Source organism: Sciurus carolinensis, chromosome 19, assembly GCF_902686445.1.
Source record: "Sciurus carolinensis chromosome 19, mSciCar1.2, whole genome shotgun sequence".
Lineage (NCBI taxonomy): Eukaryota > Metazoa > Chordata > Mammalia > Rodentia > Sciuridae > Sciurus > Sciurus carolinensis.
The window spans coordinates 29,849,482-29,874,642 of NC_062231.1; the positions used below are offsets into that span (position 1 = coordinate 29,849,482).

General features: G+C 49.1%; 1 protein-coding gene across 1 annotated transcript in view; it reads right to left on the reverse strand.

Annotated features, from left to right (window-relative positions):
• The window catches only part of Tafa1 (TAFA chemokine like family member 1), a 412,280-nt gene that overhangs the window by 233,937 nt on the left and 153,182 nt on the right, over window positions 1-25,161 (reverse strand). The window lies entirely within an intron of this gene.

Sequence of the window (25,161 nt, forward strand, 5' to 3'; positions counted from 1 at the left end):
CCCTCCTGGTGCTGGGTGCTGGCCCCTGGTGCACGGTTGCTTGGCACACAGTCCGTGCTCAGGAGTAGACTGCCTGGTCCCGATGGTGGTCGTGAGCTGAGGTGGGGAGAGCAGGGGTGGTTTGGAGGAGCTGCGTCCACTGCAGAGCTGCTGGTCCTCCTGGCACCACACGGGCACCACAGGCAGGGACTGTCGGCAAGCGACTCTGGGGGCTGCTCCCAGTGGACACTCTGGTGTGAGTAGATTCATTTCAAATAATGGCCCTTGTAAGTCACTGTGAACATGTAGGCACAGGATCCCGATTAGACGTCATGGGTTGTTGAAAATTTCCCTTTTATCTCTCCTCTAGAACAGGACACTACACGAGGGTCAAACCCAGGGAAATAAACCCACACTGGATCAGCTGAGGAAATGCACAATGCCAAGGTTCTGGAAACGTTCAATTCCACGGTGCAGCCCCCAGCCTCCCACCACCTCCCTGGCTGCAAGTCCACAGTCCCCTTTTCTATCATTCACTCTACTAACGTGAGCTGCAGGTCTTTCAGAAGTTCCTTGGGTGTGTGCTTCACTGCAAAGACAGAGTTGAGGGCTCACTGCAATGAAGGAACTACCAGGTGAGCCTGCGAGCCTTAGTCAGAGGCCACTGCTTACCCACGGTCGTGGTTCAGATGTGAGGTGCCCCCCAAAGCTCATGCGTGAGACCATGCAAGAAGGCTTGGTGAAGTGACTGAGTTATGAGAGTCTTAGTCTAATCAGTGCATCCATCCCGACGGGGCTGGGTGTAACTGCGGGAGGAGGAGGTCGCTGGGGCGTGCCTTGGGGTGTGTATTCTGTCCCTTGTGACTGGAGCACTCTCCCCACCCCCTTTGTCCCTCTCTGCTCTCTGATTGCCATGTCCTGAGCTGTCCTCCACATGTCCTTTTGCCATGATGTTCTGCCTCACCTGGGCCCAGAGCAGTGGAGCTGAGACCCTGAGCCAATTAAGATTTTCTGCCTATTGTTCTTGTCAGGTCTTTTGGTCACAGTGACAAAAAGCTGACAAAACACCACTCCTCTGTGCAGGGCCCTTCTTACCAACTGCACAGTAGCCCTGAGACTGGCGGCCACAGGCCAGAGAGTTGGCAAACAAGCACATCTACAGGTGGACACTCTGATCAGTGGAGGTCTAGACCACCAAAGAGCTTGCCACCAAGATTAAGATCGACTTAGCAGCACTTCAGCTTAGGTGGCAGAATTCTTAAGAACAAGGGGGTTCTGCTCTCCTCATTCACAGTCTGGGCTCTCCAGGGTAGAGAGACCAGCATGATCTGTTATTCTTGATGTACAGCTACATTAGCAGGGCTGGGGGTCAGAGGACAGAGAAAGAAACCCCCTGGCACGTCAGCGTTAGTTTAATTTTTTGTTATAAACAACAAGGTTTCAACTGGCCTACATCTACCTTTATTTACTGAAGGCAATTCTTACATGCATTTAAACCTTTCCAAAATATTTCAGATTTTATGTTTACTGTGAGCATCAAACCAGAAAGCATTGGTCAGGCAGAGAGAGATAAAATACCCCCACATACCAGCAGTTTCCCAACACTTGCATAGCTGATGGCTATAAAATATGTGCCCCATAAATTTTATTCTCATTAACTGCATTCTGGCCAAAGAAAACAGTGGACTAAGGTTCAGTAGAATGAATGTATTTGATGTTCAGGGATTCACATAAACACGCCATGGGACCTTGCACACACATTCAAGTGCAGAAGTCAAAATAAAATATGGAGGTGCTCGGGAAGTTCTGATCAGTCACAGATTCCAGCCCAAGGTGGCTGACAACTTCAGGGGTGCTAGGAATCACACTTGTCCTGACCAGCATCCATCATGGTTCTGGATAAATAACCAAGGGATAAGATCCTGCCTCATCTCCACTTCCCTTCCTATCGATGGGTGTGAAGGAATCAGATCCTGAAGCCAGGGGGCTTTCAGAGACTTGTGTGGTATCCACCTCTTTGCAGGTAAGCTTGTGTGAAGGCTCGGATTTTTATCCGCAGGGTGTGGCAACGATGGGGAATGTCCCTACAAGGTCTGTGTGATATATTTGTGTGCGCACGCACACACACACATGCTCCTTGAAGACAGTCACAAGTGTGTTGCTGGCTTTATTTCTGTGGTGTAAACACGGGATGATACTATGGAACAGCACAGTGCACAGTTCCTGGGACACGCAAGACAGCGCTCATGTGTTACAGACATTCTGAGTGAGCACACCAGCCGGCTGATTGACAGGTTTCCTTTCATTTGCACGTGGAAATATTGAGAGGTTTGGAAAGCTGTGTCCACCTTAGGCACCTGCACAGGGCCTGAGTAATAACCCAATAAGCCCTCAGGAGAGCACACTGATTACCTGGCGGGGAGGAGGGTCACCCACCCTGAACACCTACCTCAGTCCCATAAGTTGGCTCTGTGAGATGAGCTTCTTTCCAAAGTGGAAACCAACCCTAAAAGGGTAAACACGTGCCATCGGGAAGGTCAGCCAAGAGAATATGACTTACATTTTAAAAGTCAATCCTCAGCCGGGCGCAGTGGCACACACCTGTATCCCAGCAGCTTGGGAGGCTGAGGCAGGAGGATCGATCCCAACTTCAAAGCCAGCCTGGGCAACTTAAAGAGGCCCTAAGCAACTCAGTGAGACGTTGTCTCTAATCAAAACACAAAAAAGGACTGGGGATGTGGCTCAGTAGTAAAGCCCCCTGGGTTCAACCCCTGATACCAAAATAAATAAACAAACAAATAAATGAGTGTCAATGCTTGCCACCCCTCAGAAAGGGAGGGATTAAAGTGTGCATCGGAGAGATGAATGCTTAATATGCCACACCAGGAGGAGACAGAGACCCTGTGCAAAACAATTCTGGAGACTTAATCCAACCAAATTAACAGATCAGAACAGACACTGCGTACTGCCAGGTGGAAGAGCGCTAGGACGGGAACCAGGTCCGTAAGATGGGGCACGTGCAGCGGAGAGTGGCCCCACTCTTCCCAGGACTTGGAGGCATCGGGGAAGGAGAGGGGTCGGAGACCAACTCCAACTGCCTTACTTCCAACTCTGCAAACAGAGCTGTGACAGAAACGGAAAGAGGAAGGACAAGCAGGCATGAAATTCACCTTGTGGAAAGAGCCATCACCTACCGCAGACTGCTTTCTCAGCGACGTCAGATAAAGTCTGCCGGGAAAGGCAAGGTGAACCACACCCGCCTCTGTTCGTCACAAGCCCCAGCGTTGCGTGTGTCGACTTGTGACAAATCGTGCAGATAAGAACAGACTGAAGTGAGTGAGGCTCTCCCGTGCCTCCCACCCTCAACGCAATCACAGAGGTAAAGGGAAGAAGGGTCAGGCCGGCTCCTGCCAACTGCCACTCGTCTGGAGGGAACGAGCTCTCCGCGGTCCACACAAAGCACCTCGCAGGTGTCATTCCCAGTCACGCTACTGCGCTCAACAAACACACCGTGGTTGTTCATCCCACCACACAAACAAGTACCCACGCTGTGTGTCCAGATCATACTGCAAGATGCTGTGATCTGTGGAGCGTCTGAAGGGATCACCCGATCCAAAGAGCATGGTCGCGTCGCGCTGAGTCCTGTGGCTGAGTCTGGTGCCCACCCGTGCTCTCCACCTGGAGGCCCTGCGCGAACCCAGCTCCACCTTCTCTGAAGTGATTTCCAGGACCACTGGTGCGTGCCGCCTCCTTCCGCACTGAGTCTTCTGGACTCCCTGCCCAGTCCTTCTAGTACCTCCATCTGTCTGGGGAGGAGGAGTGGACGGCAGCGACACAGGGAGAAGGGCAGGTTTTTGCTTCAGACATTCAAAACAAATGCAATGTGACCAAAGCCTTGCAAGCCAGGCTCTGTTCTTAAGAGAATGAATTCTAAGTCATCTTATTTTTCACCAAGAGTAATGCACCAAGAGGCAAATTAATGTCTTTGTCATTCTGTAAGAAATATCTGTGTGGAAAAAAGAACAGGTGCCAATCTACCCTCATCCCCTTCAAGACCCTACAGAACAACGGAAAGGAGAAAAGAGAAGGGGAAAAAACACAAAAAACCGGATCCCGTTTTCCTTACTTCAGGTCCAAGTCCCATAGGCGAAGTCAGTCAGAAGAGCAGGGATAATACTGGAGAGACAAGAGCGGGCGCTTTCTGCTGAGGATGCTCCCCGGCCACACCCTGCTCCAGAGAGGAGCGGGTGCCCAGCAGGGAGCTCCAGCCAGGGGCTGCAGCAGGACAGGCCCCGGCCCAGGAGCACAGTACGCCAGCCCAGCCTGTCTTGTGGAGATCATGACCCGCCCTCAAAGGCACTGGGTGCCAGCACAGAGCTGGCGAGGGAGCCGGGGACACCAAGAAATGAACGACTTCCTGTCGAGGATACTGTCGGTCAGTCTGAAACAAGCTGTGCAAGAAAGAAGATGAAAAGGGGCCTCCTTCCTCATGGACAGAAGAGCCCGAGATCACCAAGGCCCCAGGACCCCGTCCTGCATCCTCCACAGACACTGCGGACCTGGGAGGACTCGTCCCCATGGCAGCCGCCATCCTGGAGGGCACCCTAGGTTAGGACTCTTTCTGGGGGACGCTTTTTTGGTGCAGGAACCGGTCCTTTCCCTAAAGAGACTGTTTGAACCAACGGATCAGCCAGGCCGTTACCCTGATTGGACTTGCACCAGCAGCCCCTGTGTCCCCTCCTTAATGAGCAAGGACTTCGAGGAAGCCTGTATTAATTACAAATTAAAGACCTGCACGCTCACGATGTAACCGGTAAGGAATCTGTTACTCTGCTTGCTCTCGGCCCCAGCAGAAATGCTGCTCCTCTGTGAGCCGCAACTCAGTTTGACTTAAACACGTTCTCCTCCAAGGTGCGAGACCCCGATTTACTTTAGAACCAACCTCACCCAGCCCTGCACTGCAGACAACACTGATGTGTCTCCGTCACGAACACAGACTCTCTGAGGGCAGCCATCCCACTGATCCCACTGGTGAGTGAACAGGTGATGCAGCAGCTGAGAGGCACTCCTGTTTGATTAAGGCTGCTTTGTTTCAGAGGCCTAATCCATGCTCTGCTACAAGTACAGTTCATACTGTGACTCCCACGATGAAGAGGGGCATATAAAGCCTATGACCACCTTACCATCTTAAATCCTCAAAGCACTAGGACAAAGCCTTCCTGTGCCTGACGCCTGGGCAGCCACTGCTCTTTCTTCTTTTTGTCTAGCATGCATAGAGGTCGCCCTCTCTCTCTCTAGTAACAAACTGTCATCCACAAACACGACCACCGCTGGGCGGAGCCCGGTGCCCATCCATGACAGGTGGAGTCAGGATGCCCCACGGTTTCTGAACTGTGACATGCAGACCCTGTGGACACCCACCCCCTCGGTGCAGGAGGGTCATCGCCCAATGACCAGGCTGCTCATCAGCTGACTTCCTGTTCACAAGACAGATTTCCTGGCGATCCTGACCCGACCAGGTGGGCCACTGGAAGGGCGAAGCATCAGAGGCATGCTTCCCGGGAGGCCTGGAAGAACAGCAGCAGCCAGGTACGGGGACGGCACCTCCCGCGGTGCCGAGGGAGCCTGGCCAGCGCCAGCAAGGCCTGCAGGTGGAGCTGGGTGAGAGCCAGTCGAGCACAGTGCAGGGAGACACCTGCACTCATGTCCAAGAGCGGAGGCGGCCGCAGGGCTGAGGAAGCGCTGTGCGACCTGCTCCAGACCCTCCTCCTGGACTGCGCGCTAGGCAGCGACGCCCATGCTCGCGGTGCAGACGGGGGGGTCTCACTACTTCACTAGTTCTGGACAAATTAAAACACTTCTTAAAAATGTCTTTGGGTGCGAGGACACCTGTTCTGGAGGGGAAGGTAAATGTGCTTCTCACTGTCAGGTTACGCCTGCGATTCATTTTTAAGATATAACTGCTGTGGCCATATTTCCCTAGTGATGAAAAGAAATCCCCTCAGTAATCCCCGCAAATCCTAAAGGGCTGAACAGCAATGAAGAGGATTTCTAATGGTAAGTTATAAATCCTTTTAGAGAACATCTTGGTTTAAAATAATTTCAAAAAAGGAATGCTGAGGAATTGAGGCGCACTGTTTAGAAATCCTTCAGTAATATCAAGGACACTCCAAAGGGTTCCGTTCTGAGAGAGAATGAAGTCATGCTTGTGATGGTCACAGGCAGCAAGAAACTAAAGTCATCAGAGGAACAGCCGCTGGCAGGCAGACTGCCTGTCCATGGGGCCAGACACGAAATGTGAACTGTGACACTAACAATGTAGGACTCTGTTATGGCTCACATATGAGGTGAGACAACAAGAGGAACGAGGACGAGGACATTCAGAGGTGAAAGGACTGGGTTAGGAGAGCCTTAGCCCAATCAGTGGATCATCCCCTTGAATGGATTAGCTGGGTGGTACCTGCAGGCAGTGGGTGTGGCTGGCGGAGGTGGGACCCTGGGGACCTGCCCCCAGGGTAGGTACTTTGTTCCTGGTGTGTGGAGCACTCCGTTGGCTTCCAGATTGTGAGGTCCTGAGCTGCTTTCCTCCCCACACCTTCCACAATGATGTTCTGCCACACTTGGGCCGAGAGCAAGGGAGTCAGCCATCTACGACTGAGACCTCTAAAACCCTGAGTGCCAAATACACTGTTACTCCCCCAAAATCATTCTCGTCGGGTCCTTTGGTCACAGTGGAGAAAAACTGACTAAAGCAGATCCCAAGACACAAGAGGACAGACCGGCAGGGCCGTGCACAGGGAGATCCATGCCTGCCTGAGGGGCAGCTGCTGCTCATTCCCCACCCATCCATGCTGTCTGCAAATGAATCACAACACACTTGGAATCTGGCAAGGCCACGGATGGACCCAGCACAGACAGCACAAGTCTGAGGACGAGGTGGGAGCTCTGGGCACCCCTCCCAGAGAGGGGCACACGCGCGGGAGCCAGCACAGAACCTCAGAGGTTCTGCACCCCGAGGGACATTGGTTCTCACCAGATTTAAATGCCCCTCAGATATAGTAATGACCATCATAAAAGCTAACACATGGAGGAATAACAGGAGCTACCGTGGAGACTAGACGAGACGACAACTGCAGCTATTTCAGAGAGTAGTGAGAGCAAGGTTACTCAATGTGCGTAGGGCGTTTGGAGAGTACGCTGTTTTAACCACCACACCAGCCCTCCGACTTGCAGGCACCTTTAGAGCAGTTGTGCGCTGACAGTGTTCGGGGTTCCTACGTCCCACGCCCACCTCTATCATCGACAGCTTACATGAGCACGTACACTGTTATAAGAAAGGACTCAACACTGGTGATCCCTGTTAACTGACGCCCACACTCACTTGGACTGCCTTTACTCCCTGACGTCTCTGTTCACCCCAGTATCCCGTCCAAGGTCGTCACTGCACTCTTGACACCTGTCTCGTGGGTCTTCCTAGCTGTGACTTTGTTTCTGATTGACCTTGACAGATAATTCGTACACCGTCATTCAGATTTGTCTGAATTTTCTTCATGATTATACTGGGATTGTGGGAACTTGGGAGGAGGGACACAGATAAAGCGTCACGTTCTTCTGATTCTATCAAGGGTTCATAGGGTCCACATATGACCCATGCTCAGGTCTGTGACCGCCCTCCCCGGCCACACCCGACCTACCTACCATTACCACCAGTCTGTCCACTCAAATCACCACCATCCACCGAGCGGCTCTGATACTCTGGCCATCTCACCTCTGAGCACTCCAGCATTGCCACACGAGCTTCTTCAGGGAGTCTCACACTGAAATAACACCTCTCCACCACAAAGCTACTCTCCCCCTGCTCCCTCCCCAGGGCCGCGGGTGTGGAAGGAAGTCCCTCTGCAGAGTGGCACTTGGAAAGCGGGAGCGTGCTCCTCCTTGGGGTGGCTGTCTGTACAATGCCCGGAGTTCCTCAGCCCTGTCTTTTGCCTCTTCTCCTCCACGTATTGATCTACTCAGCCATTTCTTTCTGTCAGTATGGGCTCACGGGTATTTATTTTGTGTTTGGGGTTTTCATCCAATACGACTTAATCCATTTTCTTGCTTGCTATTGGGGTTCTGGGTGTCGGGAGCGCTTTCAGTCGGCTCCTGAGTCCCTCTTGGCTCCACCAGTGTGAGATGTGGTCTTTTGGAGCACTTCCTTACTTTCTGGCAACAGGAGATGCCCCAGGCTCATCTTATTCCTGGGACTATCCTCTTCTTCAAGGAGGCCCAGTGTCCTTTATTGGACAAGAGCATTAGAAAGCAAGATTGGGGCAACAAGTGCTTGCTGTCCCTCTAGGGAAACACGTATGCATGTGTCCCAACCCCAGGCTTACACGCAGTTCACCTGTGGGATGCGACTGCACCCCCTGAACTGTGGTGCGAACGTAGCTCCTTCCCTTAGTTCAAGAGCTGCAATTATTTACAAACCCATTTAAGTCAGCATTGTTTCTCCTGCCCCTTCAGGGAAGTGCTGCACATATTTTAATAGTTACCTTTTAAATCTTACTCTGCATTCATCCACAACTCTTCTGTTCTCTACGATTATCTTCTATCTTGCACACATTTGGGTTCACTCTGCAATGAAGTTCCACGGGTCTTGATAAACACGTACCGTCAGGTAGCTACAGTTGTCGTTCCTGGGCTTTAAGTGAACCTCCACACTTCAGTGCCCAGCCTCACCTCCACTGAACTCCGGCTTCTGGCGACCTCTGTCCCATCTCCGAAGCTCCCGCCTTCCAGAATGCCTCTCGGCTGTGCTGCCGGGTGTCCGGCCTTTCCTCTCCCAGCGACACCTGCTTCAGTTTCTTATGAAGCCTGGCATTCTAGGTGCGGCTCTGCCACCGTTTACCCGCCCAGCTGCTGGAAAATGTCAGTTGCTTCCCTTTGGGGTGGGTATGAACACGGGTGTAATAAGCATGGCGTGCAGGCTCTGTGGAGCACAGGCCTCTGGAGCGGTGGGGAAGGTACCGAGGAGTGTGACTGCTGGACCTCAGGTAAGATGCTCAGCTCTTCTCTGAAGTGACTGCACCCTTGCTCACTCCTGCCAGCAACGACCCAGAGCTCCTGTGGCTCTGCACTCCTGCCAGCATGGGCAGCCTCGGCGTGAAGGACACCAGCTGATCCGGGAGCTCCCTGTCCCGTCGGATCAGTGCTCTGCATGCACTTCCTCCCTGTCCATCACTGGTACTTTCATTCTCCTGACAGTGTCTTTGGCAGAGAAGAGTTTTTAATTTTCATAAACTCTGATTCACCAGTTTTGATGGATCATGTTTTGGGCATTGTATCTAAAAACTTATCTCAAACACAAGGTCACCTAGATGTTCACGAACTCTCCATTTTTCAGGAATTATGTATTCCATTTATCAGATGGCAAGACTGGGACACGGAGAGGGAGACTGACGGGTCAAGGCCGTGCACACGAGCCTTTGCCCAGATCGTGACTCCAGACCTGTGCTCCTACCAATGTCAGGCTGCTCGGGAAGGAACCACAGTGCTCAGCAGGAGGGTGAAATGAGCCTGTGGGTAAGTGCTGGGGCGCGGCCCAGACCCCTTAATCCCTGTTGCTGCTGTTATTCCTCTCGGGTGCACTTGTCACCCCTGGGTTAGAGTCCAGCTACGCCCCACTAATTCACAGAGAACCTCTGGCACAACAGGTTAGTGGTGCTTACTGCATTTAACACAGTATTATGGAATTTTTTTATTGCCATGAGTAAATAATGCAGTAATCTGAGAGTCCTCCTTGCATTGACCAGTAGCAGTGTATCTACCTCTAAGCAAGACTGTATCTTTTTAATGGATACTCGGACTAGGACTGTAGAGACACCACTTGCTTTAGGGGGCATCTCCCTCTCACCTTCAAAAGCAAACATTTTGCATCTGTTATTTAAGACAGGGACAAAGTTACTCTTATGAATGCAGTTAATACCCAGGCAGTTCATGTAAGCAGCGGTGGGGGATACCCCGGGGTGCACATTGCCAGAACAGCACCATGTGCTTATCAGATACCATCTGACTCAACCTTAGTTATTACTGCACTGAGCTGAAACCAGAGGGAAAAGGACCTGAGAAATTAAGTATCTTGCTCAAGGTCACACAACAAGAAAGCAGCAGCAGAAGGGTTTGAATTCTGGTTTTAAGCCTCATGGAGATCATGTAGTTAGAAGGCCAAGTTTCACCAGAACCTCATGATGCCGAGTTTCTGGTCAAAGAAAGGCCTTCTCTACCTCAGATAAAGGACAGGAGAATTTAGAAGGAAACACTAAAGTTTTACCCTTGCCATGTGGCCAGGAGGGTGATGAAGTAGCACAACCTGGACACACAGGGGTCAGTTCCTGGTTGGCTTAGTGGGCAAGCAGTAGTGTTCCAGATGTGCCTGGCAGAGTCAGAGCTGTAGTCTACAATAACTAGGAAGCTGAGAAGGACAGGGAAAAGGATTTGGATCTTGTTGAGGGTTGAGTGGTCAATGCATGTCAAGGAGAAGACCAATAGCCCAGCCGATCTATTCCTTCTAACAAGCTAATCCAAGAAACCAGTGCTAATGTGTTTAGGGTAGAATCAGTTGAGTGGCAGCTTCAATACAAGCCAATGGCGTATCACAGCAGACTCTCAGACATGGCTGATATTGGACCAAGATCACCTACTGTGAAGCTAACTCTTTTTTCTGTAGCTGTGTGTGTGTGTGTGTGTGTGTGTGTGTGTGTGTGTGTGTGTATGCGCACATGCACTTGTGTAATAGCCCACTGAGGTTAAGGAAGGCAAAAATCAAATGTTTTTGTGAACGTCAAGGTCGACTTGGTTTAATATTGGAAAGAACATGCCCAAGGCCTGCAGGCTTGACACAGAGCTTCCTGGCTGACCGGCTGCTCCAGAGCCAGGAGGCTGCAGCTGGGCACACACGCTGGACTCCAGCCTTCGGAGGGTTCGCTGTGCATGGAGATGTGTCCATCACTCATCGCAGCTCCCAGATGGAAAGACGCCAGGCCTGCAGCTTATCTTCCTGAGCGGCTGAGGCTGGAAGGACCCATAGCTTGACACCTTTCCCACACCCAGGGCCGCAGCCCCCATCCCTGGAGGGAGTTTGAAGTTAGAAACTGAAGCAAAGGGACAGTGTCACTTTAACAGCCCTCTGATTTCCTTCTGGGATATTAATTCTCCTAATTACATTGTGCCAAGCTGCATCAATGAGTTGTCCCTTGAGATTTTTAATATTAAACAGAATGATGAAAAACAGGGAAAAGCTGGATGTGGTGGCACACGTCTGTAATCCCAGCAGCTCGGGAGGCTGAGGCAGGAGGATATGAGTTCAAAGCCAGCCTCAGCAAAAGCAAGGTGCTAAGCAATTCAATGAGACCCTGTCTCTAAATTAAATATAAAACAGGGCTGGGGATGTGGCTCAATGATTAAGCACCCCTGGATTCAATCCCCAGTATCCCCCCAAAATCAGGGAAAAAAACAATAAGAAAATAAAGGTATAGTTCATTCATTACAGAAGTGACTACTTCAAGTGGCTGAATTAGATGCTACATCTTAAATCAACGTATGCTGATTTTTCCCCTTAAAAGTTTTTTCAACGTTCCCTTCAGTTTTCCAAATCTTCTGAGAGTCCTCCAATAAATCTATGTTTACCTTTATTTGCTGGAATTGGTTTCTTCTTCACGGTACCAAAGCGTTAAAACTGATCACGTGACCCAACAGGATCAAGATCCAACTTTGCTTAAGCACAGAGGAGTCAATAAGCACACTAGGTGTGGGTCATGTCCTGGAAGTCCTAAATGACACAGATGCCACCATTTGCAAGGTCAAAGCTGCTGAGCCCAGAGGAGGGTTATTCAGGGGGAGTGTGGGGAATCCTGGGAGTTTCTTAAGAAGACAGTTCCTCCTCTGGCTGGGGTGCTGCCGCCCCACATGGTGGCCTCACTGGTGCCTGTGCAGAGCCAGGCAAAGACGGTCATCTGGGTAAGAGAGGAGCAGCCTGGTCACTGCTGCCCCAGCTTCCCCCTTTGGCCGACCTCATTTAGATCTAATTAGTTCAACAACTGATTGACATAGCACATGGAAAATGCCAAGGAAAGGAACTCCTGGTAAAGCAGATTCTGAAAAGGCAACAAGCTGAGAAAAAGTAAGAAAGGGGTGCACTTGCACGCATGGGGTGCACTTGCACACATGGATTTGTGAACAACTGCTCCTTACAAGACACCTGTTTCAAACTCAAAGACGTCGGCACCGGACGAGGGCCGAAAGAGGAAGGAAGAGGATCGCTGCTGCAGCTGACTGTGTTTTCCACCTGGGAGCAAAACCGACCAGCACAGAACGCAGACGTGCTGCTGCTCTGCCGGAAGCTTCTCCAGGCTCCCACTGCACATGGTGACCACAGGGCCCTGTGTGGACGGGTGGCCTCTCTCCAGCTCACCTCTCCCTCTCCTCCACTATCGCGCTTCGGACACCTGGATCTGTTTCCAGCCCTTGACCAGACCTAGCCGTCTTCCTAGGAGCCCTGCGCTGGCTCTTTCCTCTGATTCCGTTTGCCCTGCCCCAAAGCTGTCCATCTGCACAGCTCGGGTGCTCAGTGATGCCGCTGGGTCTCAGGATAAGTGCAAGACCAACTGTGGCCATCCTCTGCTACTGACCTCCATTCCTTGGGTGTTCTCTTCTTGGTGGTCACCTTTTTACATGACAATGCCCATTACAATTGTTTAGGTATTAAGACACCCTCCGTTACAGAATACACATCCAGGGAGAATATGTACTCCCTGAGGGTTGGTGTCTGTCTACCTCAGTCACCCTACTGCCCTTAGTACCCAGAAAGGTGACTGGCAGGTAACAGAAACAGTACATATTTGCAGTAGCCAGTAACAGATGGATTTGGAGGTAAGCATCAGTATGTGAAGGCACTGATCAGTGTGTTCAGAAACTCCTCTCTTAAATACATCTTTCAAACCAGGAAAACTGTCTAATGGTTGAGAACATCACCTAGAAAATTATTCTATAAGCACAAACTCCACAATGCACCTGCATCAGGTAGCCAGGTGACCCCCAGTGAGTCTTGCCACCTGTTATTATGTCCATCATACAACTCATGCTGCACAGAACAGAGCTAACCTGCATGTGTAGCCTGCATGATACTGCAGGAATGGGGATGCTTGATTCAAGAGGCCAGGTCACACAAGGTTAGCTCCCCAGGAGCACCTGCGTGAGGACAGACAGCTGCCACTTACCAACCCATGCTGCACAGAACAGAGCTAACCTGCATGTGTAGCCTGCATGATACTGCAGGAATGGGGATGCTTGATCTACAAGGCCAGGTCACACAAGGCTAGCTCCCCAGGAGCACCTGCGTGAGGACAGACAGCTGCCACTTACCAGGCCACTGCAGCAGCTCTAGAGGAGTCTGCTTGGTGAAGAGCGAGGGTTGCCAGTCCACGGCCGGCATCAGCTCAACGCCCACAGGTGTGAGTTGCCTTAGCGTCAGGTCCTCTGACCCACATTGTCTCCTGGTGGCTGCAAGTGCTGCTGTTCCACCTACAGTCCAGGAGATCATGCCTGAGACGAACCACCCGGCAGGCCAGTCCAGACATGTTCACTCCAAAGACTGTGAGATCATGTTCGGGAAGCGATTTGTTTTACAACAATAAATAACCAATATACGCTCTCCCAAACCTCCAGCTTAGCACACATTACAGAAATGGCAACGCCTCAGCGGCAGCAGCAACGTAGGCAGGCTGCTGCTGAATGGGACTGAAGGGAACCAGCACGCCTACAGCAGGAGGGACCGTGGGCGCGTCCCGTCCTCAGCACTGAGAAGTCCCAGCAGTGCTCTGGACATCAAAACCGATTCCTTCCATTTTAGGCCACGGGGTGAATGGATGTGGCAGGCGGAACGGCAAGACAGTTCTGTCAGCTCAGTAATTCTGAGCACCCAGGAGCAAGCCCCACGTCTGTGCCCATCAGACCTTACCTAACAGGTGAGCAGCTCGCAAGGACCCGGACACGAGAGGGCCTGTTAGTGTGCACGAACGGGAGACGCGTGGGGCCAGCGCCCGCTCTCAGCATGGTACCCAGGAGGACCACCACCGCTGGCTCTCACTTTAGACACAGGCCAAAGAACAGGCCGGAGACCGCTAGGTCTCCCTGAGTCGAGACATTACGACGGAGCCTTCTAAGCTGGATTTCATTTTCTTCAGGTTTGATAAGCGAATCACACATCCGAGATAAAACCAATGGAAGGTGTTAAATAATAGAAAAATCTTCAAAAATAGGACTTGGTGGTAATAGAAGAGACAGTTCCAATTATTTTCTCTCCTTCTCTTTCTCCCAAACACAAGCTCATTACAAATCCAGGGCAGAAAAAAAATAGATTTGTGATGGAGCATGGTGCTTTCAAATCATGTTAAACCATGCTTAGAAAAAACAATAAAATCAACACGGATGAGATCAAAAGATAGGCCCAGAGTTTGTGCTACTACAGGCTTCACGTCTGTTGGCTTGAACTGTGAATTTTTAATTTCAATCTCTCAGGCAAAAGTTATACATAGATTGTGTTGGTTTTATACCTTTTATATAGCTGCAGCTGTGTTATAAACTAGAAAATACTAAGTTTCTAACACAGCAAACTTGAACAATGCATAGAAAAAATTCTTAGGGATGTTGCAGTGTTTATTGATAGAACAACAGACTTGGAACAATTTGAATAATCAAAACATACAACTGCAATTTTGAATCAACATCTAAACACGGGATCCAGAAAGCCACAGGATGGAGCTGCGGAGAGCAGATGCCAGAGGAAGGTGCAGGTGGGAGATGGGAAGGCACAGCTGGAGCAGGAAGGGTCGGCGGCCACGTGAGGTGCACCCCAAGCTCAGTGCCGTGCAAACCTGGCACGTGGAGCTGATTTCCACACTGCCCATACGGGTGTGACAGCATGGAACCACTGCTGTAGGACACAGCACTCGCGGGGAGGATTAGGCACGCTCCAGCCGAACTCGATTCCCTGGCGCTGCATGACAAACGCCGCACACCTAAAGGCTTACACGGCACACATCTGTCACGGCCAGTGTTGTGGGTCAGGACGTGCACTTCCTGCTGGTTCCCTCCCAGGGTCTCGCGAGGCTAGAGTCAGCGTCTGCGGCCCACGTCATCTGTGACCCACCAGGCAGAGACCTGCTTCCAAAGCCCCTCGAGTAGCTGGCAGACTCATCCCCTCGCAGTCCTAAGGCAGGTCCCCACTCCGGCTGTCTGCCAGTTGGGGACCCTCAACACCAGCTGTGACTCTCAGGCCCCTGGCACGTGGCCCTATCCATGACATGGCAGCTCCGTCAGGTCAGGTGGGAGGACAGCGAGGCAGATTTGGATTTCTCTTGCTGCTCATCTCTGACCTTTAGTGACCTGCCTTAAAGGGTTCCCTGATTAGGCCTGACCCACACATGCCCTGGAGGCGATTGCTCAAGGGCAGGGGCTGGTACTTGCGTTTTGGGGTGAACTTTGAGATACAGACAGGCACACACAGCCAGAACCCTGTCTGGGTCCTTTCTCTCTGGGGGAAATGACCTTCCTGGGACCCTGAGAGGATGAAGGTTACAACAGTTTAACAGTACTTTCTCCACCCGACCAAAAGAACAGACGAGGCCTTGCTGGCTCTGAATCTGGGTCAAACCAGCAGAGACACCCATTAGGGCCAACCCGCGTATGAGAGCAAGCCGAGGGAAAGGAGTTGGGTCTCCCCCAAACGCAGGTGGGCCCCGTGCCTGTGGAAAATGGCCCCAGACCTCTCTCAGACTGTTGGAAAGGAAGGCCACGCCAGGAAGCTGCGCCCACTCTGCCTGCAGTGACCGCCGGCTGGACGCAGAACTTGGCTCAGCCCCATCCAGGCAGGAAGGGGCTCCGAGGCTGCAGGTGCAAGGGCACTGCTGTCACTGAGAGGCAAGGCTGGCTGTGCCCCGGTGCCCGTCACAGACAGAGGGACGGGCTTCAACCCCAGCCTCTCGATGCTTCACGACACGGCTGTAACTTAAAAACAAGACCAACCCCAGGTGCCCCCACTTCACATACTTAGAGCCAAAAGGACCCAGCGCGCCGTGCATGACTCTCATCCCAGCGGCTCGGGAGGCTGAGGAAGGAGAACCACAAGTTCAAAGCCAGCCTCGGCAACGAGTGAGGCCCCTCACAACCGAGGGAGACCCTGTCTCAAAATTTTAAAAAATGAAATGGGCTGGGGATGTGGTTCAGTGGTTAGGTACCTCTGGGTTCAGTCTCTGTGACAATCGATCAATAAAGCAAAAAGGGACAAGGTTCACACACAGTGAGTATGAACCATGGTGAGGACTCTCCCCACTTCTGGGAGTCTCTGAGCCCTCACTATCATGCTACCCATGGAGGGTACCTTTCTGCACGCCCAATCGCAGAGGAGGACGAGGGACACAGGGGCCCTGCCCTCTCCTGCCCAGGACCATGACCAAGCACTGCATTCCTGTCCTCAGCTCTCTCTAGTGTTGACAGCTTGAGACAAGATGCAGGACCTGCTAAGGACGACGATAAACTTGGAAGAAGCTCCCGAGGACCTGAGGAGCGCCTTCAGTGAGGAGCCCGAGGTGTACGCACGCATCCTGGATGCCAAAGCTGCACGGGGCGCGAAGGCAGAAGACACGCACGCTTCAAGAGTTCATGACGTTTCAGGTAGTTGTGGTTTTAAATTGATATGAATAACTAAATGATTCAAACTGCAGAAAGAAACATTCCCCTCTGTCAAATGGGAGTCACGGGGCCCTAACTGCTGGTGTTGCGGACCGTCCGTGAGATACGCACGGCACAGCAGGCGCTAGGTGGTGACCTCAGCGGTCACTGCAACGCCTGCTGCTAGTGTTGCCCGGGGAGAAAGGCAATCTGTGTTGCCATAAAATCTCGGAGAGTGAACTGCGTCGAGTGGAGAGTTGGTCGCTCTCCACTCTCCGTGTACATCAGAATCGCCCGGTTAACCACGACACCTGGCAGTCGCTGGATTTGGAAAACGTGTGGAAAGTGTAGTGAGAATTTTTGGATGACAGTGAATTTATGAATCTTGACTGGTGAGGTCACTCCACATGTGTCATCGAGAACAGTATTCTGAAAACTGCCTGTTTTCTAGAAAGCACTCGCCGCACAACTTGGTGACAGCCAGGGCAGTCTCGCCAAGTGACGTAGCAGCTGCCCTGAGGCAGCTTTGCTTCCCACCGGCGTACACTTTCTAGGTTGATCGATGCTGGGCTGCCCCACCTCCTCTGTCAGGGCGCCTTGCCACCTGGGGGAGCAGGGTTGTTTCTGCTGTCATCACCGTGGCTGATGTGACTGACCCCTGGCTTCCGGGGCTGCAGTGACCGTGTGACGGGTCTGGCCAACCAGCTTATCCCACTCCCTCCGCCCCACGTCCTGGTGCAGACATCTGCCTAGCACACCGCTTGGGCCCACCTGGACCCACCCCAGGTTTGGGTCACGGAGCGATAGAATGGCTGCAGTCTTCCTCGGGCAGGGTTCGCAAACAGCACAGCCGGCCAGAGCTGTGTCTGACCATGGATGTAGCTATGCCCGAGGCCGAGCAGCTGTGGCTTAGCTCCTCATGGGTGTCAGCAGATCCTCCGTTTTAAGAATGTTTAAACTATGATTTTTCTCTTCCAACTGAATGAGCTCTGAATGATACTAGTGATATCATTTGGAAATTACTGTGTTTCCCACAAAACACAAGTAACTTACTATCGACACATATTTGACAATGTTTTATAGCATCTTGTGACAACCAGAGTCATGTTAAAAAGAAAAGAGAAATCCCCGACTTCAACCTCATTTTAAGGCTGTCAAGAGGTTATTATCTGTCTGATCATCGCTGTACACTCTGTTTTGACAAAGTATCATGCTGTCTATATTGATACAGAATTAATTCAAATCAGCCATTGCCCTGGCCCTCAGTAAGCTCATGTGTAGCTCTTACTGTCAAAATGTTAGACCCAGTTAAAACCCACCCCAAATTCTTTATGTTCACTAAAGTCTGCTGGGTTGTTCATGCGTGAATCTGTGTTTCTAAAATAAAGCACACAAAAAATACTCAAAAACGTCCCAAGCTCCATGTGACACATGGATGATAAAAGGAACGTAAGGCTGAGTCCTTAACCAGGGTGGTTGTCTGGGTGACTACATTTTCATTTCTACTGCGATGAATCCCAATGCACTATGACCACAGAAAGCTTGCATGTCTCTCGAAAGCTCAATTAAGAGAAAATCTGCCATAGTTCATATTTTGCTATCCAATAAATCGTCTTATTAGTGTGAAGAGGACCACATTCTGCTCTGCTTCCTTCATCTGTCCTGAGGTGAATGGCAATGTTGGCCTCCTGTGACAATATGATCATTGACACCTTACTCATAGTCCTGTTCCTGGGTAAGTTCATACCAATTGCAAACAAATCCAGGTAGAAATTCACGGGAAAACTCATCAGAAAACATCTTCTGGTCTCTGGGTTTAAGGCCCTTGCCCCATTGTATAACAGCTACAAAACATCCACATTTGATCGCAGCAGAAAGTGAGCCCAGAGCTGCTGTGCCTTGCCTGGGGCCCCGGGCCTGGCAGACACCCTGGCTGTGTTCCTCCCCATGAGCCCTCCCAGTCACCCCTCCAAGCTTCCAGGACAGGGTCTAGAGTAGCATGAGCCCCTGGCTGACAAGAAGGACAGTTACGAGAGCCGTGAAAGGAGCTCGACCAAGCCTGGGGCCTCGCAATAATGTCCACTGGGGTTATCGACCTGGAGTTTCAGCTCATAAAGCACAAATCCCTGTTATTGAACTGATTTAAATCATTTCTGAAGAGTGTGGGGTCTCAAAATCAGCTGTATCGTGCAGAATAATTGAAGAAACCCTGCTTCCCATGATCTGTGCATTGCAGTGTGGAGTCACGGTCCATTTCCTGAGGCTTACCCGGGTTATGGAATTCCAACGCATTACACACAAGGTCAGTTTTATAGTGCATGTGGAACTGCAGCTGGCCACTCTACTTTATAATTCTATAATGGGATATGATTTACTAAATGGGAATAGTTATGCTTGAAGTGAAAGGGAAAGAAGGAAGCAAGTTTATAGGGCACCTGGGAGGCCAAACGGCACATTGAGGACAGGCTGTGGGCCAGGAACCAGTAGATCTTGGTTATCTCGTAGATTAGTCATTAACTTGCTGCATGACCTTGAGCAAATCACTTTAGCCTTGAGAATTTCAGTTTCCTCATAAGGGAATTGGAAAAGTCCACCAACAAACTCAATCAGAGTCCTGCAGAGAAGGCATGTTAGAGGGAATACAGTGCACATCAGGACATGGAGGCTCATGCTTCCAGCATGTCCCTCCTTCTGGGCTCAGACACCTTCCCACCCCACCAGAGTCTCACAGGCTGCCAGTCCTGGCTCTGTCCTCCTGGCTCCCCACTGAGGACATGTGATTCAGACTGAACTACCACAATATCCAGTTCCTTCCTGCCTATGGACACAGGCATTAGCTCAAAGAGTGCTAATCAGAGTTACTTTTGGAAACTCATATGGACCAAGGGAGGGGGGTTGAGCCACTTTGTCAGGGCTCAGTGAAAGGCCTGTGGAAGCACGGACTTCTCCTGACCACGTTCACCTCCAGGTGAAGCATCGACCAGCCCAAAGGAAAGCAGATGGAAAAGGGAAAGAGGCATTCTGGTCCCCCAGGTAAGAGGCTGTCATATCACCATCCCAACAACAAAATGGAAGTTCCAAAGCCAGCCTTAGACCCTGAGAGAAGTGAGCTCACACGGAAAACTGCTGCCCTCAATGCCAGAGAGACAGAAAGGCGAATAGACAGAATCATAGCCAACCAGAGCAGAAGCCTCCGCAGCAACCAGTGCCAGGGTAGGAAAACCTTGACCGTTTGATGAACTGCTGGAGGCTCAGTGCTGACCAGTTGGGAGCGTTAAGGACTCCAGGGAAACCAGTCGCAAGGAACCCCACACTTCTGTGAGTTTTACAACCAGGTTCTCAGGCCAGATACTGGAGGAAAGAGCCCTGTCCTTCCAGCAGGAAGAAGGAGAAAAGGGAACCACTTTGAAATATGCCAGAACTGTATGCCCTTCACAATTCCACTCTCGGGAGAAACTCAGTGACCAGACCCGACCTGCTGGGTTTCACCAGCACATAACTGACTTGGGGAAGGAAGAGACTCAACTCCAGTCGCTCCAGCTTTCCATGTGAAAGAAGAGCATGCCCGACTCCAGCTCACCCAGTCCCCTAGGCAGGAGGACAGAAAAGCCAGGGCTGGAGCTCACAGAAGTACTGGGTCCTCATCACAGCTTCCCTTCTCCCCTGCTTCAACATTGCACTGCTGAAGGCTGATGTGGCAGAAATGCCTTCTGCCCAGCACAGCACATCTGGCTATCAGAAAAAAAGAATTACAGGACCTGCTAAAAAGCACGTCCGTAGTGCGAAGACATAGTGTAAGACAGCTATGATGAACATGCTCCAAACTCTGGTGGAAAAAAGTATAAAAATACAGGAACAGATGGAGAGATGGAAATTCTAGGACAGAACCAAAAGGAAATGCACCGGATGAACAGAGAAATAAGCAATGCCTTTGACAGGACAGCAGTAGCCTGGACATGGCTGAGGAAAGGAGCTCTGAGCTCAAGGACAGCTCAGTGGAGATCTCTGTTGGCGTAAAAGAGAAAGATCAGCCACATCTAAGAATGCCGGGACATCTGCAACAGGTGCGACATGCAGTAAACAGGACACAGGAGAAGGCAGGACCGAACAGAAGAGAAACTTGAAACAATGACTGAATTTTCCCCAAACAATGCCAGACAGCCAACCACAGATTCCAGGAATCTTGCAGAACACCAACCAGTGGGGGTCATGCGGGAGGACTGTACACATAAGCAGTGTTTTCAAGCTACAGAAAAACTAAAGATGAAGAAAAAGTCCTGAAATAAGTTGAGGCTTAACTATGGAGAACAACGAGTAGAACTATGTCAACTCTCCTTAAATCACATAAGCAAAAAGGTAGAGAAGTGAAAAACTTAAGGTGCTGGAAAAGGGCACTGATGTGGATTTCTGTGGCCCATGAAATTATCCTTCAGAAATTAAGAAGAAACAAAGACTTTGCTCCAACATAAATTAAGAGAATTTGGACCTGCCTTGCAAGAAATGTTAAAAGAAATTTTTTTGAAGTCATATAATAAAGGTGAAGATTCTTTAAAGAAATATCTGTTAAGAAAGGAGAGCACTGAGAATAATAAGTGAAAGTAAATAGAATGTTATTTTATCATTCTTAACTGATCTAACATAAAAATTTGTTCAACACAAAAATAGAAGACCAAATTCAATTCCGTATGCTCACATATATCATATATAAAGTACATGGTACTTCTATATGCTTATGCATAAGTGCAATGAGTTACAGAAATGATACAGGGATTGGAGGAGTTAGGAATACTTGTTATAGGGTCCTAACTCTAATCATGATTAGTTGTAAATATATATTGCAATCTTCAGGATAAACACTAAAAACAGTTTTAAAAGTATAACTGATATGCTAAGAAAGGAGAGAAAATGCCATTTTAAAGTATTCAATCAAAGCCACTAAAAGCAGAAAAATAGAAGACTGAAACCAAAACCTGGGCAACAAATAGTAAAAAAGTAAGATACATGGTAGGTAGTAGTTCAACAGTGTGCATGATCACTTTGAATAACAAACACACCAATTAAAAAACAAAGATTGTCAGATTGGATTAAAAATTCCCAAGCATAGTTGTCTACAAATTCACTTAAAATATAATATAGATGGGAAATAAATAGATGGTGGGATGGAGAGAGGAAGGTTAACAGATACAGGGTGCAGATGGATGGAAGGAGAATTTCCTAATGTTCTATAGTACAGTAGGATGACTACGGTTGCCAAAATTAACTGTATATTTCCAAACAGCTATTCTGAATGCTCTTGTCACAAACATGATGATGTGTGAGGTGACAGATAAGCCAATTACCCCGATATGGTCATTACACATTGTACACATCTACTGAAATATCACACTGTGCTCTGTAAATAAGTATGATTCCTTTTTGTTAATTCAAATACAAAATTAAGCAAAAGCTGAATGGAAAAACACGACACGCCAACTCCAAGGAAAGCAAGTGGGAGTAGAGAGATTAACTTCAGACAGAGTAGACGTCAAAACAAAGAACTATCATGGTTAAAGAAGTGCATCACGTGAGAACCAGAAGTTGGCTCAGTCAGACAGAACAATCCTTGCCTACCAAAGACAACGATTCTGTGTCTTCCAAGGAGCTTCAAAACACGTTTAGGCAAAACTGATGTAACTGCCACGAGAAATAGATGAATCCACTGTTGTAATCTTAATTCAACACCCTTCAGTCAGGCATGGAGAAACCCAGCAGCAAGAAAATGGGTTAGGACATCACTGAACTGAACAACAGAAAATGAACTGGATAAAATGGACATCCCCAGACCACTCTGTCCAACGACAGCGGAACACACCCACTTCCCAAGCTCACGTGGCGCTTCACCAACACACATCACAGCCGGGCCACAAAATACACCTTCACAAATTCAAAGAACAGAAATGAAGAAATGTCTGTCAGAGCACAGTGGAATTAATCCAGAGATCTATAACAGAAAGAGAACTGGAAAACCCCAAAATAGAGGGAGAGTAAAAACCTCTTCTAAATAACACAGGGTCAAGAAAGAATCTAAAAGTACTTAAATTTAAAGATAGAGAAATTTTTGAATGTTTTGAAATAAATGAATAAAATGAAAACACACCTTAACATAATTTGTGAGACACAGCCCAAGCAAGTAGTAAGAGGAAAATTCTACCACTGAATGCATTACTAGAAAGAGTTCTAAAATCAATTATCTAAGCTTCTGCCTTAGGAAATGCATAAAAAAGAGTAATTAAATTCAAAGTGGAGAAAGGAAATAATTAAAAAAAGGAAAATAATAAAAATTTAGCATAGATTATAGAAAATGAGAACAAGAAATCAGGAGAGAACAATCAATGTAACTAAAAGCTGATTCTTTGAAAAGTCAATAAGCCTCCAGCCAGGCCCAGCGGGGAGGGAGAGAGAGAAAGGACAAAATAATTAGCATGAGTAATAAGAGAGAACAGTGCTACAGGGATAACAAAGGAATACACCAACAGCACTATGCCCCCAAAATTTAACAACTGAAATGAAATGGACTAATTCCTTGAGAGACGCAATCTGCCAAAACCCACACGAAATACACAAGCTAAACAGGCCAATATGTATTAAAGAAAGTAAAGCAATAGCATGCTAACCTTCCAAATCAGGAAAGCACCAGACCCCAGTGGGTTCACTGGTGAATTCTATCAAACCCTGAAGGAAGAAATGATAAAAATTTTTTTTACCATCTCTTTCTGAAGGCAGAAGAACAGGGGATATGTCATAATGTAGTCTATGTGGTCGGCATGTCCTAATATCAAAACCAGACGGAAAATATTCCAAGAAAAGTGAACTATAACCAATATTTTCTACAAATGCAAATGTAAAATCCTAAACAAAATACTGCACACAAAGCACTTTTAGATTTTCACCAGGCTACAGCAACAGTGTGGCATGGGTGGAGAGAACAGACCAACAGACCAACGAAGCAAAGAAGAGACTTCAGAAATGGACCCACAACTACAGGTCGTCTGGGCTTTGACAGAGGACAAAGGCAATACAAGAGAGAAAAGGTTGTCTTTTCGATAAATGCTGTGGAAACAAATGAACATCCACTGCAAAAAAAAATATGGGTGCATATTTATACCCATCACAAAAATGAATACTCAGAGGGATCATAGACCTAAATGTGAAATGCAGAACGGTAAAACTCCTGGAAGGCAGCAGAAGAGAAAATCTAGATGACTTTTCACAAAATACCACCACAGGCAGGTCCATGCAAGAGAGAAGAGCTGAGCTGGACTTCATTGACATTAAAAATGTCTGCTCTGCAAAGGTGCTGTCAAAAGAATGAAAAGACAAGCCACAAATTCCTATAAAGTATTCACAAAAGACATGGTTGATAAAGGGCTATTATCTAAATATATAAAGAATACTTAAAATTCAACAATAAGAAAATAAACAAGCTGAGTTTAGAATAGACCAAATACCTTAACAGAGGCTTCATCAAAGAAGACAAGCAGACGGGGCGGAAATGGAAAGAGCGAGCTGCTTCCACACACCTGCTAGGAGGGCCAGCCAACACCCAGAACGCCCCCCTGCCAATTCCAAAGGCTGGCGAGGTGGATAGAGGCAGACAGGACTGCTTACTGCTGCCAGGAATGTAAATGGTACAGCCACTTGGGAAAGCAGTCTGGTGGTTTCTTCCTCCTTCCATAAGATCTACCTATTGTGCCCTTAGCTATTTACCAAAAGAAGGTGAAAATCCCAGCCACGCAAAGCCTGCACACAGATGTTCACAACAGCTTTACTCATAAACTGCCGGAATTTTGGAGTAACCAGATGTTCCTCAGGTAAGGGGACGAACTGTGGTGCGTCTCTACAACAGGATGTTGTGCCATGGTAAAAAGAAACAATGGGAAACCCTGCAAAGCCAGGAAGAGAGGAAACGCACACCACGTGCAGAAGCCAGCCTGGCGAGGCGCCCATGGTGGCTCCAAACGCAGGCGTCTGCGGGACACCAGCTTACAGAGACTCATTCTCCGATCCACCGGTGCCTCACCCGCTGGCTCACTCCGGGAGCTCTTTTGGACAGCTCTGCCATGCCACGCCCTGAGGGGCGCAGGGAACAGCGACTGAGTCCTTACAGCAGGTCCAGAGCCACACTGTACGTAACTACCTGTCATTCAAGCCTCGGAAACATTCAGCCCACCTGTATCAGGAATAGTGAGAAGTAAATAATGAAAAATAACACGATCCAGCTTTCAGATCTCAGCTTCCCAACAGCTTTCTTTGACCCATGAATTTGGAACAAATTTATCATCAGAGCCGGAAGGTACAATAATTTTTGAGATTTTTAAACAAGGGCTCCTTCTTGTTTTGACAAAGATTTATTCATGCCTCATCTGATTTCACATTTCTGTAGGAGATAATTTTGAGTAATCCCTATCAACTAAAGCAAGATTTACTACAATCACC